The sequence below is a fragment of the Pinus tabuliformis genome, chromosome 8 (assembly GCF_031772625.1).
Source record: "Pinus tabuliformis cultivar Carrire ecotype Pingquan chromosome 8, CPIR1, whole genome shotgun sequence".
In the NCBI taxonomy this organism is placed as follows: Eukaryota; Viridiplantae; Streptophyta; class Pinopsida; order Pinales; family Pinaceae; genus Pinus; species Pinus tabuliformis.
Window position 1 is genome coordinate 1,193,801,175 of NC_142294.1, and position 15,800 is coordinate 1,193,816,974.

The window sequence follows — 15,800 nt, forward strand, 5'->3', positions numbered from 1 at the left end:
ATGTCCAATGTTGGGTCCATGATATGTGCTTGACAACATCATGAATTTTCAATTGATTTTGATGGAAGACATTATGAACTTGCAGAGAAGCTTAAAATGATAATTAATGTCAAACGAGGTTAGGAACTAACGAGAAAAGGCTATGAAATCTAAGCTCCCATGCCAGCAGAGAACTCTACAATACGTGAGAAACATTAAAGCTCGTAGATTGTCCTTATGCCTTAGTTTCCCAAGGCAATTAAGGCTAATGATTAAGAAAATAAAATGCCAAAGGAGGAGGTGTATAAGAGTCCATTGATACCACTAAATGTCTGGGATAGGGTAGTTGGATAAAAGTGAATGAATGTTGTGTAAGAGTATCATGTTGTGTAGTTTTGATATTACAAATACAATATTTGGAGTTATTTTTAAGCAATAGATATGTATAGTTGAATGCATTATGGAGTTATTTTTAAGCAATATATATGTATATTTGAATGCATTATATTAGATATTCTAAGTATATTGATAAGATTTGTTATGCAACAAACCACCATAATTTGTATTAATAATATAAAAAATGATTTTATTCATAAATTTATGACCAAAAACAAATGAGATAATGCATTTGTGTGTGACCTAGAAAAATGGATCACAGTTCTTTCATTGAAGTCCATAAGGGTGAGAATGAGATCTATTGGCAAGTTTAGCCTATTGAAAAGAGATTTGGTAACTAAATTCCCCTGTGAGTCATTACTAGGATACAAGCAAAAGATAAATCATTAAAGAGTTAACCATGTGCATTGAAAAAATATTAGAATCTATCTAAAGAGTGTATTTCTATTACAAAATGACCTTATCTAAAAGCTATCTAAAGAATGTAATACTATTGCACAATAACTTTATTTACTTAACCTTTCAACTCACCATAAATGATGTATTCACTAATGACTTTTATAGAAGCATTATCATCTTTACATTGAATTTTATATATATAACAAATGACTTACTAACAAAATTAGGATTAATGAAATAATAATATTAATTAAATTGAAATTAAAAAAAAAGTTATATATATATAGATATATTCAAATTTACAAGGTAAACAAGTTACCTAAATAATTACTTTTCTTTTGTTTCTCAAAATATTGCGGACACTTTCCCCCTTTGATATTAAATATTGAAAGATGGAATGTCTTACTAATAGTCTATCCAAGAAAACAATGGTTATCTTATGAGTATGTCTTAGAGTGCATTTGTCATTAACTTAACCTTTAACCCAATATCTCAATTAGCATGGTGAATTGGTTTTGGCATGATGGATTGGTTTTGGCATGAATAACTACTTTACATGTCCCATACTCCATAAAAGTGGTGGTCAAAATGAAATACATTAAATAACCAATATACCACTAAAGCACAAAAATATGAGTTGTCCTCCATGGAAATGGTGTCAAAACTGAAATACTCTATATCACAACAAAACATTTATTACTTTAGAACATGCATCTCTTCTTTTCAAAAACCTAAGGGAAAATTTGTTACTACTGTTCACCAAAGACATCTCTTGTTTCATGTACAGACAAACCCATATTCATGGTTATTCCTAATATATGTACATCCATGGATATAGACCATACAGTGGTAGTGGTAGTGGTAGTGGTTCTTCAGAAGAGAGGAGCTATGATACACCATGAGAAAGGTCCATAGGCTTTTTTGTACCAATAATTTTCTCATTGTTTATACAGTGGTAGTGGTAGTGATGCTTAAGAAGAGAGGAGCTATGATACACCATGAGGAAGGTCCATAGGTTTTTTTTCTACCAATAGTTTTCTCATTGTTTATATTGATCTTTTTAGAAAGAGGCTAAGTTTAGGTTATGCACAATAAAAGAGGAGGGACATGATTTGGCAATAGGCTACATGCTAGCAGTTTTGGTGTTGGGCTAAAAAATGAAGGGGATATGACATAATGATTTCAGATATTTAATGGAACAACAAAATATCATTTTTAAGTAAAAAAGATCATTCATATTCAATTAAGGCTATGATGACTCTAAGTTTACATCTAAAACTACATAGATGTACATTTTTATAAGAAGAATGTATAAGAGTTAAAATATCCAAACCTATAACACCAATTCAATTTAGGGTAAACAATATTTAAAAAACTATAAGGAGAGGCAAAATCTTTTGTACGAATGTATTGCCATAAAAAATAATCCAATCCCACAAGGATTAGAGTCCAAGACAAGCTTTAATGAAAGATCACATAAATTTAAAAAGTAATGATTTGATAGATGTAAGTTTATAATGGCTAAGTGTTCAAAGGTGAAACTACAATGCAAGGTCAATTCTAAAACAAAGACTAAGAGCTTAGTTATACATAACAAGTGTATAGGAATAAGAGCTTACTTATACATAAAAGTGCATAGGAATCCTAGGCTCATGAATGGTTAAATGAATTAATATGTTCCAAGTTGTTTCAAGAGGAAGACATAAAAAATCATTTACATTTAAATTAAGAAACACAATAGAGAGATAAAAAAGTAATGAACCCTAAAAATTGTTTTAATTTCAATTATGTGGAAGTAATTATTCAATAAAAAATTGTTAGAGTTGCATTTTTAAAGAAAAAAATATTTGACCAAATTATTTAAAAAAACCACACATTTGTATAATTTAAAAAATGAAAAACACTTCAATAAACTTAAAAAATATTAACCAAAATACATTAAAAAATTTAGAATCCCAGCCATAATAATATAAAACTAAATTAACTACTGCTTTGAAAGTAAAGAAGGAAAAAAAACAGGTTACTCTTCCCATCGCAATAAGACTGTACTATTAAAAAAATTACATATACTAAATTTAAAGGCTAAAAATTAAAATCTCATTTTAACAACTTACTTAAATTTATTAATATACTAAATTTTAAAAATTACATATATATTAAATTTAAAGACTAAGAATGAATATACTAAAGTTAAAGGCTAAGAATCAAGATCTCATTTTAACAACCTACTTCAAATTATTAATATATTGAAAAACAGTAGTTTCACTTTCAAAGAAAAAACAATAAAAAGAAAAACAAAACGTATAATTTTAACAAGCTACTTAAAATTATTAATATATTGAAAAACATTAGTTTCATTTCAAAGAAAAAACAATAAAAGGATAAACAAAACATAGAAAGATGGAATGAATGTGAACTTAATTGTGATATTTTGTTTTTGATAAATTTATCATTAAGTCCTATTTTTATCTCATGGATCTATCAATTATTTAACTTTATTCTCATTGGTTGTTTCTGGGAAAACGGAATTTACCAAACTACATTGATCGAAAGAGAACTACTATGAAGAATTTACAAGGACATCTATGACTAATTTGAGGTAAAGACCAAAACTGGTGATGATGAGAGATTTTTTAGGTTCTCCCTTCATTCAGGAGTGAGTAGCAAGCCTCATGAGATTTATATGTCATATTATTATTATTATTTATTATTGAATATTTATTTTAATTTTGACAAATGTTTGTTTATTTATTAAGATTTATGTATAAAAACTAAATATTTAATTTATTTTTTATTTATTAATATAAAAATCAATTATTTAAAATTAAAAGTAATTTTTTTAATTATAAAAAAAGTAATAAAAAAATAAATCATTTTCTTATCATTATATACATTTAATAAATCTAAGATTAATACATATTTAAAATGTGCAATTTTATTTTTGTTAATATGAATTGAAAAAAATTGAAAGTAATAAAAAATAAAATAAAAAGATATAATTTTATAATGAAAATGCACATTATTATATTTTATTATAGTTTCAGAATATTTTGATTGGAGTGTTTCTACACAGTTCTAGAACTCTGTCTCTTTTTTATTAATGAGTTTTTCACTAAGTTTTTTTATAAAAATTCAAATATTATGCCTATGTATTGTATATGGTGACTATTGTGGTTCCAAAAATCAGACATAGGTGAATATTCAATAAAAAATCATGTAATTTACTATCTAAACTAGTAATTTTTTGGTGAATGTCACCAATTCAAACATCTATATCTAAGAATTATGTAAATGTTTAACCAAATGGATGAATCCTTTTCTCTATAAAATAGCCAATTGGAGAGAATTCCCCCCTATGAAATTTCGTACTTCCTACCCACATGGCATCCTTGACCCATTATGGAGGAGGCCCCTTGACCCATTATGGAGGAGGTCCTTTGAACCCTGATTTAGACACTCTTTCCTACCAAGTTCTAGTATCTTCCCTTGATAAATCACTTAATCAATCTCCTCCCACTCGCTCCATTAAAAAGATTAATGATCTCACTATTATTATTCTTCCACATCTGTTATGTCAAATGGATATTACATTAGAAAATAGAGGTTTGATTGGTAATTTCATAGGTTTATGGTCATCCCCAAATGCCATGGCACTCTAGGTTCAGAAAAAATAGGAGCCTTTGATTAAAGAAAAAATATCCTTCTAGTTTGGTGGCAAAGGTTACTTTCCTTTCTTACTCCAAATCAAAGATAACTAGGATCTAATCATTTCTAGTGGTCCCTATTTCCACAACATACAAGGCATGTATATGAATTGTTGGACCCTTGATTTCAATCTTGGAATTGACATTCCTTTAGTTGTCCCCATTTGGACATATTTCTGACACTGTAAAAATTAAGCCCTTAGGGAATCTAAAGATTTCTCTTCTCAAGATTCCATTGTATCATGGTTCCACTATTTGGTCAAGTTTCCAGCACATCATGGTTCCCTCTCCTGTTTCCCTTGGCATGGTTCCTCATGGTTCTGTCTCTTTGCTTGGCACACAAATTAATAGGTGTTTTTTATAAGCTTTTGGTGGTGGATATACCAATGTTGTCTCTTGGATGTTTGTTTAGCAGACACCACATAAAGGCTAATGGTTTGTTGCGTGGTTGGGGGTTCAAATCCTGCTAACCTTTTTTTTGTTGGTCGTTCATATAAACTCCACCATAATAGTTGGTGTTGATTGGTTATGATTCCACATGTGTTGGTTTTATATTATATGTGTGAGTGGTTATGTATTGGACTGTCAATCAGTGAGATAACCACCTAGTCAGCATAGGTTCAAACCGTGTCAGTACATTAATATAAAATGGGGCAAGCCCAGGTCCAACATGAGCCTCAAATTTACATCTTTTCCTATTCATCTTGTAGAAGTCTTCTAAGCTCTACATTCTCTTCTTGAACGCAATGTTTGATCTCTTCCAACACTTGAAGTCTTACTCGTTTCAATCCTTTTCCCATGATGACATTCACAATCCCTAGAAAAATGGTCAAACCCCTTTGATACCACTTGATTCATAAAACTTTTGTGAACACTCTTAAATAGAACATTTATTGTGCAGTACCTTTTACCGTCACTTATATTTGCATGTGAATGATGATAAATTCCTTCTCTAAATAATACTTCAATAATCTGTCAACATAAACAAGAAGTGAATAACCATGAAGCAATAATAACACCACACGTGATAATGGAGTTTGTTTAGTTTGGACTATGTCTTCGGGCCCTATGTCAAGAGTGGGGAGGCCACTTCATTAGTCTTTGCAAAAGAATGATGAGTACATGGCTAAATCTCCATCAACACAAGGATGAAACTCTTATCTCGAGTGGTATGTCTCTCAAAAGAGATGTTCTCCTACTTAAACATCTCACTCACAAGACGTTCTCTTTCAGCATGATAAAGTGATGATCTCTCACATAAGTGGCATAAAATAGACCTCTTGAATCCACTAATCATATTCAAATCATATACATCATCATCGTAATTGGCTCGAAATTTTGAGACCAATGGTTGTAAACTTGATTACTTTCTGACAAAATGTCAACGTAGCCCTCTTTCAGCTCTACACCATCTTGGATTTCGTGTAATAACTAAAATGATGAATTTCCTTGTAAGCTTCAGATATCACTGCCCTACAGCAAATCTCACTGGCCTACTACAGATCTCACTGGCCTACTGCAGATCTCACTGGGCCACTGCAGCATACATAGATCACCAACACCTGAAACATACATCCATCCTTTCTCCAAAATAAAAATAAGAAAAGTGGCCAAAAGCATCAATATGCCTCCCAATTTGGTGATGGCTTAAAAATTGGATGCTCAAATGCCAAAACAGGTTGTGCCATTGCATTCCATGCAAAAAATCATGAAATTTGAGTGTAACATTGACCCTATTCTAAAACTGTCAAATCTAGGTGTCGAGGGAATCTAAAAGATTCCTTGCAAATTCCAACATCAAGGTTCCACTGCTCAATGTTTGTCATCAAGAAAACCAATTGCTTAGATCATAAAATTGTCTACACTATTAGGTTCCTATTGAAATTATAGAAATTTCATGATAGATTAAACTGATTATGCAATGTACTAAAGCAAAATTCTTAATCTACTTCTACAATCAAACTTGTGGAAGCTTAATCGATTTTGAGCAAGATCAAATAGAACACATATAACAAAGAACAAGATTCAATCACACATGAAACATAGAATAATACTCTGGGAAAGCCTCAGCTAAAAACTCTGCTATCTATATTATCATACAAGTGGAAATATCTCAGGATTACACAAAGCTTTAGCTCTCAAGGTATCGAGCTCTTAGTACAATCCCTCACTGCTGCTCATAGACAAAATAGACAACACATATGCCTTCCTTCAGTCCTCCAAGCCTCCTATTTCCTTGCGCAGTTTCTCTTGGGTCCTCTCGCTGCCACCTGTGTGAATTCACCTCTCACACAACTCACTAACCTCTGAAATAACTGCGCAATCCTGAAGGAGATAATTCCTTCTGCATGGATGAGTTTCTTATATAGGAAAATTCCTTCAAATGATAGTACATTGTCCCATCCTTTGATCTCAACTGGGTCTCTGACTGAACTAACATGCATGAGTTATTTATGAGAGAATATTCAGTTATCTGAAGTACACTAATTACATGCATGCATGAATTAACTAACTGAACTCACAATCAGTTCCACAAACCATTGGAACTAATCTGATTGGACTTAACTCAGTTAACTGAGCTAACTAATTACAACTCAAAGTACAACTCATCCTGATCTCCTTAATTAAGGGATAACTTCCTCAATCAAAGGGATAACTCTTGCATGTCTTTACAAAGACTTCATGTTTGATTTTCTCCAACTAATTAACTCAAGATGAATTAATTAAATATTTTTCAAACATCTTTTGAGACCAAATTCAAATTTTAATTTAGGGACTAATTAAAATTGGAATCTATCCGGAATGCTATTTATAGCAATTCTATTTTTAACATTTCTATTTTTTGTTATTTCCAACAGGGTTGGAGTATATCCTGAAATGTTATTTATAGTAATGCTATTTTTAAAATTTCTATTTTTATCATTTCTTGTTTCTATTTTCAACACTCCCTCTCAACAGGAAAGGCATTCAACTCGAACCCAATCCTGAACCTTTAGAATGTTTTGCATGCAACACTTCTCTCAAGTGTTGTTGCTCCAGCAACTCTAGGAACACAAAAATATCCAACCTGAATCAGAATGATGCCTTTGTTATCAAAGTCTCTGACTGCTATTGCCTCTGTCAACTAAAAACTCTACACCTCTATGCCCTTCAATATCTGACTGCTCTAGCCTCTATCACTTTGATCTCTGATTGCATCAATCACACTAATTCCTCCTGCTGGATCTGTGCTATTGCTGGTCCTTTCTCAAAGCACTGCACCTCCTCTCATCATGTTGCATCGTGCTGCCCACTATTGCACTGTAACTCAGTTACTGAGAAGTAAGTAACTGATCCCCCAACTGACCTCCCTATTGAGCTAGAAACACCCTCTAATGCTGAAGCTCCCTCTACCACTGACAAGTTCTCCCTCTCTAACCTCTACGTTGCTGCAACAACTCCCTGCATCTCGCACCATTACACACCTCTCTGTGCCATCCTGCACTCGTGCAACACTCCTGTGCCTCTCCCATTGCTGCAGCCTGCTAGCTCTGTGTTGTCTTGGGACTCTTGCACTGTAGCTCTCTCTGCCCCTCCATCTAAATTCATCTCTACCCACTCAGCCAATCCTGCTACTCCTTGTCGAGGCTCCCATAGCAAGGTCTAATAAAAAAGGCTAGGTACCTCAAGCAGCCTACCCCTATTTCATCCTTCTTGGGACAATCACTTCACATCACCCTAGCTCACACCTGGAGGTATGGATGCATGTGATCCCTCTACCCACTTGGCTCAAAATTTCCCCCTACTAGAGGTCTCTGCATGAGTGGATGCCTCCACTCAGTCTCCTCTCGACTTCTCCAGTTGTGGTTGCTCCACAACCTCCTGAAGTTGCTTCACCAAATGTGGCTCCTCCACAATTGTTTGAGACTTCTTCTGGCGCTGCATGTTGAGAGGTAATTTACTCTCCCTCTCAACCACCAAGTATCTAACCTTTGCGTTGCTCCTCAAGGCTTTGCATGCATCTTGAACCTCAAGAGCATACAAGTTCTTCACTCGTGAACCGATCTACTTCACCTGTCTTGTGGTGATGTGTCTAAGGAAAACCTTTCCCTTACTAAAGACAACATTGTAGCCTTTGTCCTCCAACATCGCGATCGATACCAAGTACTTCCTCAGTCCTTGCACATACTTCACATCTGTGAAGGTGATGCGAGCTCTATGCTCCCTCTTAAAAGCAACTATGCCCACTCCTAAAACACTATACTTTTCATCATTACCCATCTATATGCACATCTGGAGGTCTTTCTCCTCCAAGGTACTGAACAAACTCTTATCATCGGTTATGGGGAATGAGGTTCCACTGTCAAGAAGCCAACCACAACCCATCATCGATGACACCATGCATGCAAAAGTGTAAAATCCAATTCAAACTGAGAGGCCAATGCCTCACCTTCATATCCTTTTGAGGATCCCTTCTTGGATTTCTTCAATGGACAATTAGTTGCATAATGGCCCACCTCATGACAATTAAAGCATCTCACTTTAGATTTGTCAATCTTCTTCCCTCCATGAGAAGAACTCGATTTGGGATGAGAATCCTTCACCTTCCCATTCCTTTCCTTACTCGCTAAGGCGAAATTTTCTTCATCCTCCTTGGATGAAGAACCATCTCTGGTGCTTCTCCAGATCTCCTCTTGCATCAGATCTGACCATAGTCGTTCCCAATCTGGCAGTTTCTCTCTTCCATTCACTAAGTCCTGGTAGTTATGCCAACTCTTAAGAAGACCAAGGAGAGAAAGATTCACCATATCATCATCAATTTTCATGATTCCTACACTTCCATGCTCATCCCTGCAAGTGGTGATCTTGTTCAGATATGTAGAGATCGTGTCGCCCTTTTCACACTTGATTTTCCGAAGCTTGTCCTTCAGCACCAACTTCCTCTAGTTGTTGTTGTTTTAATATATATATTTCAATGTATTCCACATTGAAAATGGAGACTCCTTCCCATGGATACTTGAGACAATATGGTCTTGAACTCCCTCTAGAAGAATCCTCCTCGCTCTCACCACACATTTCTTCCATTCTGCCAATTCTTGGGCATTAACTGTTGCTGGCTTGGGGACTTCTTGATTAATGAAGTCCTTCAAACCATTGTCCTCTAATACCACCTCCATGTGATCCTTCCATGCTATGTAATTTGAGCTGCCATCTAGGGCATACTCGAGTCTCAAGCCATTGAACACCATTGGTGAACTTTAAGATGTGATAAGAAACTGATTTTGTACCCACAATCAAGAACTTCAAACTTTAACTTCTCCCTTCTTTGTATACTATTCTTCGCTTTGATCACCTTTGTTCTGACACCATGTAGAAATTTCACCGTAGATTAAACTGATTATGTAATGTACTAAAGCAAAATACTTAATCTATTTCTACAATCAAACTTGCGAGAGCTTAATCGATTTTGACCAAGATCAAATAGAACACATATAACAAAGAAGAAGATTCAATCGCACATGAAACATAAAAGAATACTCTGGGGAAAGCCTCAACTAAAAACCCCGCTATCTGTATTATCATACAAGTGGAAATATCTCAGGATTACACAAAGCTTTAGCTCTCAAGGTATCCATCTCTCAGTGCAATCCCTCACTATTGCTCATAGACATAAGAGACAACACATATGCCTTCCTTTAGTCCTCCAAGCCTCCTATTTCCTTGCGCAGTTTCTCCTGGGTCCTCTGGGTGCCACCTGTGTGAATTCTCCTCTCACACAACTCACTAACCTCAGAAATAACTGCGCAATCCTAAAGGAGATAATTCCTTTTGCATTGATGAGTTTCCTATATAGGAAAATTCCTCCAATTGATAGTACACTATCCCATCCTCTGATCTCAACTGGGTCTTTGACTGAACTGACATGCATGAGTTATTTATGAGAGAATATTCAGTTTTCTGAAGTACACTAGTTACATGCATGCATGCATTAACTAACTGAACTCACAATCAGTTCCACAAACTGTTGGAACTAATCTAACTGGACCTAACTCAGTTAACTAAGCTAACTAATTACAACTTAAAGTACAACTCATCCTGATCTCCTTAATTAAGGGATAACTTCCTCAATCAAAGGGATAACTCTTGAATGTCTTTACAAAGAATTCATGTTTGATTTTCTCCAACTAATTAACTCAAGATGAATTAATTAATTATTTTTCAAATAGCTGTTGAGACCAAATTCGAATTTTATTTCTCAATTTTAATTCAAGGACTAATTAAAATTGGAATCTATCCCGAAATGCTATTTATAGCAATGTTATTTTTAGCATTTCTATTTTTTTTGTTTCCAACAAAGTTGGAGTATATCCTAAAATACTATTTATAGCAATGCTATTTTTAGAATTTCTATTTTTAGCATTTCTTGTTGTTGTTTTCAACAAAAATTCTGTGTAATCTGAGTATAATGTTGGCATATTTCTTACACCATCAAAATTTGCCCCCTAAGGAATCTAAAGGTTCCCCAAAGCTTCCTCTACTTAGGATTCCACTGTATCATGGTTCCACCATGTGGTCAACGTTCCAACACGTCATAGTTCTCCTATTGTTGTGCTCGACGTGGTTCCTCCTAGCTTCATCTCTCTCCTCGGAGCACAAATGAATAAGTGTTTTTTATAAGTTTTAGGAAATGGATATACCAACATTGTTCGTTGACTAGTTAGTTAGCATATACCATATAAAGGCTAATGGTTTTTTGGGGGGACGGGGTTTCAAAACCCGTTGACCGCTCTTTTGTTTCCCGTTCGTATAAAATTTGTCATAATAGTTGGTGTAGATTGGTTATGATTCAGTGTGTGTTTGTTTTATATTTTATGTGTGAGAAGTTATGTATTGTACCCTCGTTTGATAGGCTAGCCACCTAACTAGCACAGGTTCAAACCCAGATATTCCCTTAATATAATATGGTAATTATGTGTTGGTAGGGTACCAGTTCAGAGCTGCAAGTGTCAATCTGTTAATTTTATTTTAATACATTTTGAAAGGTGAGGCATGGGTAGGTCCATCATGCTCACCAATTTTTTTTTTTTAATTTCTAAAAACCAACAAATCAAAACCACCGGACAGATTTTTAGGGGTTACTAGAAAAATTAAATAGGCAACAAATTAACCATTTTCATCTACTGAGAAGTGCCAAATTGTCGCTCAATTAGTGGCTGCAAAATTTAGCAATTCTGCCATATTTATCCAAACTACCAAATTTAGTTGTGCTCCAGTTTTCACTAGCAACAAAAGTCCTACTCCTTTGACTTGGAACATTTACTAATGATAACTTGCACATATGAAGTTGGATTTGACTGCCATCTATGCTATAGGAATCAATATGGCGAGTTATTCATTCTAGTCCTAGTTTTGACGAAATCCAAAGACTTCGATTTTTTAACCTCTCCAAAGCCACCTGGATCATTGTCTCAACATGCGCAAAGAAAAGGCAAGCCCATATTTGATTCAAGAAGGTTCAACTAGAGGATCACGATGATGACGATGCCCCACCAATGGAGAATCTCATGAGGAATCAACTGAAAGAGATAAATATTTAGGATCACAAAGTGTATTATACCCCTTTATCTATAGCACCATATCAAAGACTCAAAATTTAGTCCCTTCCTCCTAAGAAGGACCCTGTAAAACCCATAAATAGTGATAAAAAATATTTCTTCAAATGGGATGAGACTTGGGTCATAAGAAAAAAAAAAATCCCTCTGGCATTTTATCAATTCAAAGAATACTTCAATTCTCCTGCTTTGATAGACAAAACAAAATGCAATAAAGGAAAAATCCCTTCATTCCAAGCCATGGAAATAAAGTGTAGGGCTTTCCATAGAGTTTTGAGGTGCTTTAGGTGGATTCTAGGTGTGGTCTTCTTATCTATTATTTCTTGAAGAATCCATTTAGAATTAGCACGGAATCCTCACCTCTTTGTGTCATTCCTTTATAGGTGAGCTATTTATTATTCCTAATCTCTACATGCCCTTTAGTCCTAGAAGAAGGGGAATTTTCTAGGCCTCAATCAATGATAATAACTATTAAATCTCTTTGTCCTAAAAAATAGTTGGGGGATACCAAAATACCACTCTAGACCTCTTGGAAAAATAATGTGGGATTCTAGTTCAATATCGCGTTAGGAAAATATTAGAAAAGTTTATCACCTCTTGGGATCTTATTGACATCAAACTAACTTTGGGAATATTCACTTGTTATAAAAAACAAATTGTTCCTTAACACAATAATATCTCTCACAAAGTGATAATGAACATCAATATGTTTTGTACTATAATGATATGTTGGGTTCTTCACTAAGAATATTGTACTTTGACTATCATAATTTATCCTCACTACTCATTTTTCCAACCCATTACCTAAATACAATGCTTGTAACCATCCTAGTTAATTGCTTTGCATGAGTGAATTTCATGTACTCAACTATTATAAGTGAGAGTTCCACTATAAATTATATGTTTCTCATCCAACCTATTTCCCCTCCAAATAGGTTAAACATGTACCCACCTGTAGATATTCTACAATCCAGATCTCTAGCCTAGTTTGCATCAACAAATCCATATATGTTTAAACTTTGTCAAATCTTGGTCATCCTTGGTAGCATAATTGATAACTATTAGTGATATGCAAATACATGAATACTATATTTTTTGTTATCTGATGTTCCTTCCTTTGTTTTGAAATATACCTACTCAATACTCCCACTATACGTGCAATGTTCATTTTGGTATAAATCATTGCATACATCAAACTTCTAACCACATTGTTGTAACACACCCCCTACAATCCCTAGCTCCTACTAAGGAAAGAAGCAGGTAGTTACTCTAATGACCTGAACTATAATGTCTAGGAATGGAAAAGGGGTCTAAATTTTATTTCAATCATTTTCAACTTCCTTAAAATTGAAAATGGATAACTTCATTGTGCTCGGCTCTTCGAGAACTTTCTAACAAGATAAAATTTTCCTCAATCAAGTTTCCCAACCAAAATATATGGACAATTAAAGTCTAGCCTATCAAGTCTCACCACGTCATTTGACCTTCCACATGGAACTAACGTGGTTCCCACATGGCTACCAAAGACATAGCCATGTCACCACCACATGGCAACTCTACCCCAACTGCTGATCAATTCATGTTTGGTATTATGTTACCATTTTCCCATGGCTTAAGGACTTGTTGTGCTATTCAACAACCCCCCATTTATTAATAGTAGTAATTAATATTACATTAATAAATAGGTACCCTTTAAAAAATCCTTCCAAAAATAAACTTAGCATTTAGGCGTTTTCTTATTTAATTTTGGGATAAAGCGAGATATCAATCAAACCCCTTTTTCAAAAGAACTACTAAATGCTTTCCTTCCCGTGTATCGTATGATTAAGCATCATCCGAAAACCTTGCTAACCCACCAAATCTAGTGAAAAATGATTAAAAGAGGACTCCACGCTTTATACCTCGAAACTATCATATTTTTGATATAAACTAGGTCCTAAAGATTTTCTTGTCAAAACCAAGTCTCACATCGCATATCACTATTTATGAAGAGCCCTCCTTAAAAGGTTATCTCAAAACAAGCAAAATGCGAAACTGCAATGGCATCATAACCTTTAGCACATTGCATTTCAAGCATTTAAAAGAACACCACAAACTTACCATCAATTGATATTGTGAAATGAGATCAAGACCCAGACCCACTCCTTCAATACATTACGAACAAATTTTTAGTTTCGACGCTTATTAAAAAAGTCTTTACATAGAAAAACCTGACCAGTAACTCTATTTTCAAACAATAAATGAGCAGCTCACATCTCGTATCTCGCAGAAATGCAAGGGAGGGTAAGAAAAGCAAAATGGCATAATGTGATATTGCAATCTATGATATTGCTTTGCAAATCGCAACATCGCCATTACCCCAATTCAAAGGCTCAGTACCCTAGAAGCTTTCTTCCTAACTTACGATGCAAACATTTATGAGCATTAATGCTAAGAGATAACGAAGCATTAGTGGGAATTTAGTAAGAGTTAACTACATTTATGTGTGAAAATCCATTTAACATGATATGATATCTTCTTACATGTGTTTGAATAAAACTCGTTTTATCACCTTTACAAGTTATCCGCATTATTCCATTTCACGTTCATTGTCATCTTGTGTGTATGATAGCTATTGATCTTCACTTTCAGGGAAAATCCACAATGCAAATCGTTGGGAGAAATGGTGAAGAAAGGCAAGGAAGTCGTCTTTGAGAAATCAGAAATGACTCCTCTATTTATGGATACTACATGTAGCGGAGAGGGAGGAACCTCTACGTGGGAAGCCATGTATAATATACTGGAAGAAGAGCAATCAAGTATTATGGAAACAAAGGTCACAGTTGACGGGCGTGATTCCTCAGATGCCTCCATGTTTGAGACAACATGCTCATTTTTGCATCGCATAACTACGCGTCCAAAGACAATCCCTTATATAGACATGGTTAAATGGGTTATTTATGTAGCCAACATCTCAGATAGAGAACTCAAGACCAGAAGCCAAGAGGTTATGGGATCTTTTACACCATACAACCTGCGGCGTATGTACCACCTACCAGAGTCACAGCTCATCTACAACAAGTAATTCATTGAGAAGTTTGCCAAAGAGAACAAGGACCTAGTAGACTGCACCCGGACTTGATCAAATAATGAGGGAAAAAAAAAATGACAAGAATGGTATGTACTCTACTACGTCTATTTGTCCCCCTCGTAGTTTTGCAGTGACCATGCTATGTAGACTATTTGGCAAACCCGATAGCACTAAATTTTCCCTAGAATGGCTACCATTAATAGATGTAGCCGTAAACGCAACATTAATTAATTGGGCACAAATTTTGTTTGATAATTTAGCAAGAACAATAATGGAGTATAGAAGGAAAAGAAGTGTTGCTTTGAGGGTTTACCCTCCATTTTTTGTGAGTGCCTATGTAATGGATGAAATTTGTTTTGGTTCGAAATTTCCTGTCATGGGATGGAAGTGGACTGTCCAAAATCCACTTCCCATTCACATATACCATAAAGACATGTGGGAATCTCAGTTTCAACCACATTTTTACAAAATTTGTCATGGAGTCATGCTCCCTATCCACAAACGGCTTTATAACCAAGATACCCCCAGGTTTTCTAAAGAAGCTGAGGTAGATATCCTCCCAATAGTCAGATGGTTTGGGGAGGAAACATTCACGTATATCAGGGTATTTGGCAGCATTACCTCCCCCCATGTCCTCCCATACTATGTTCCGGACAAATT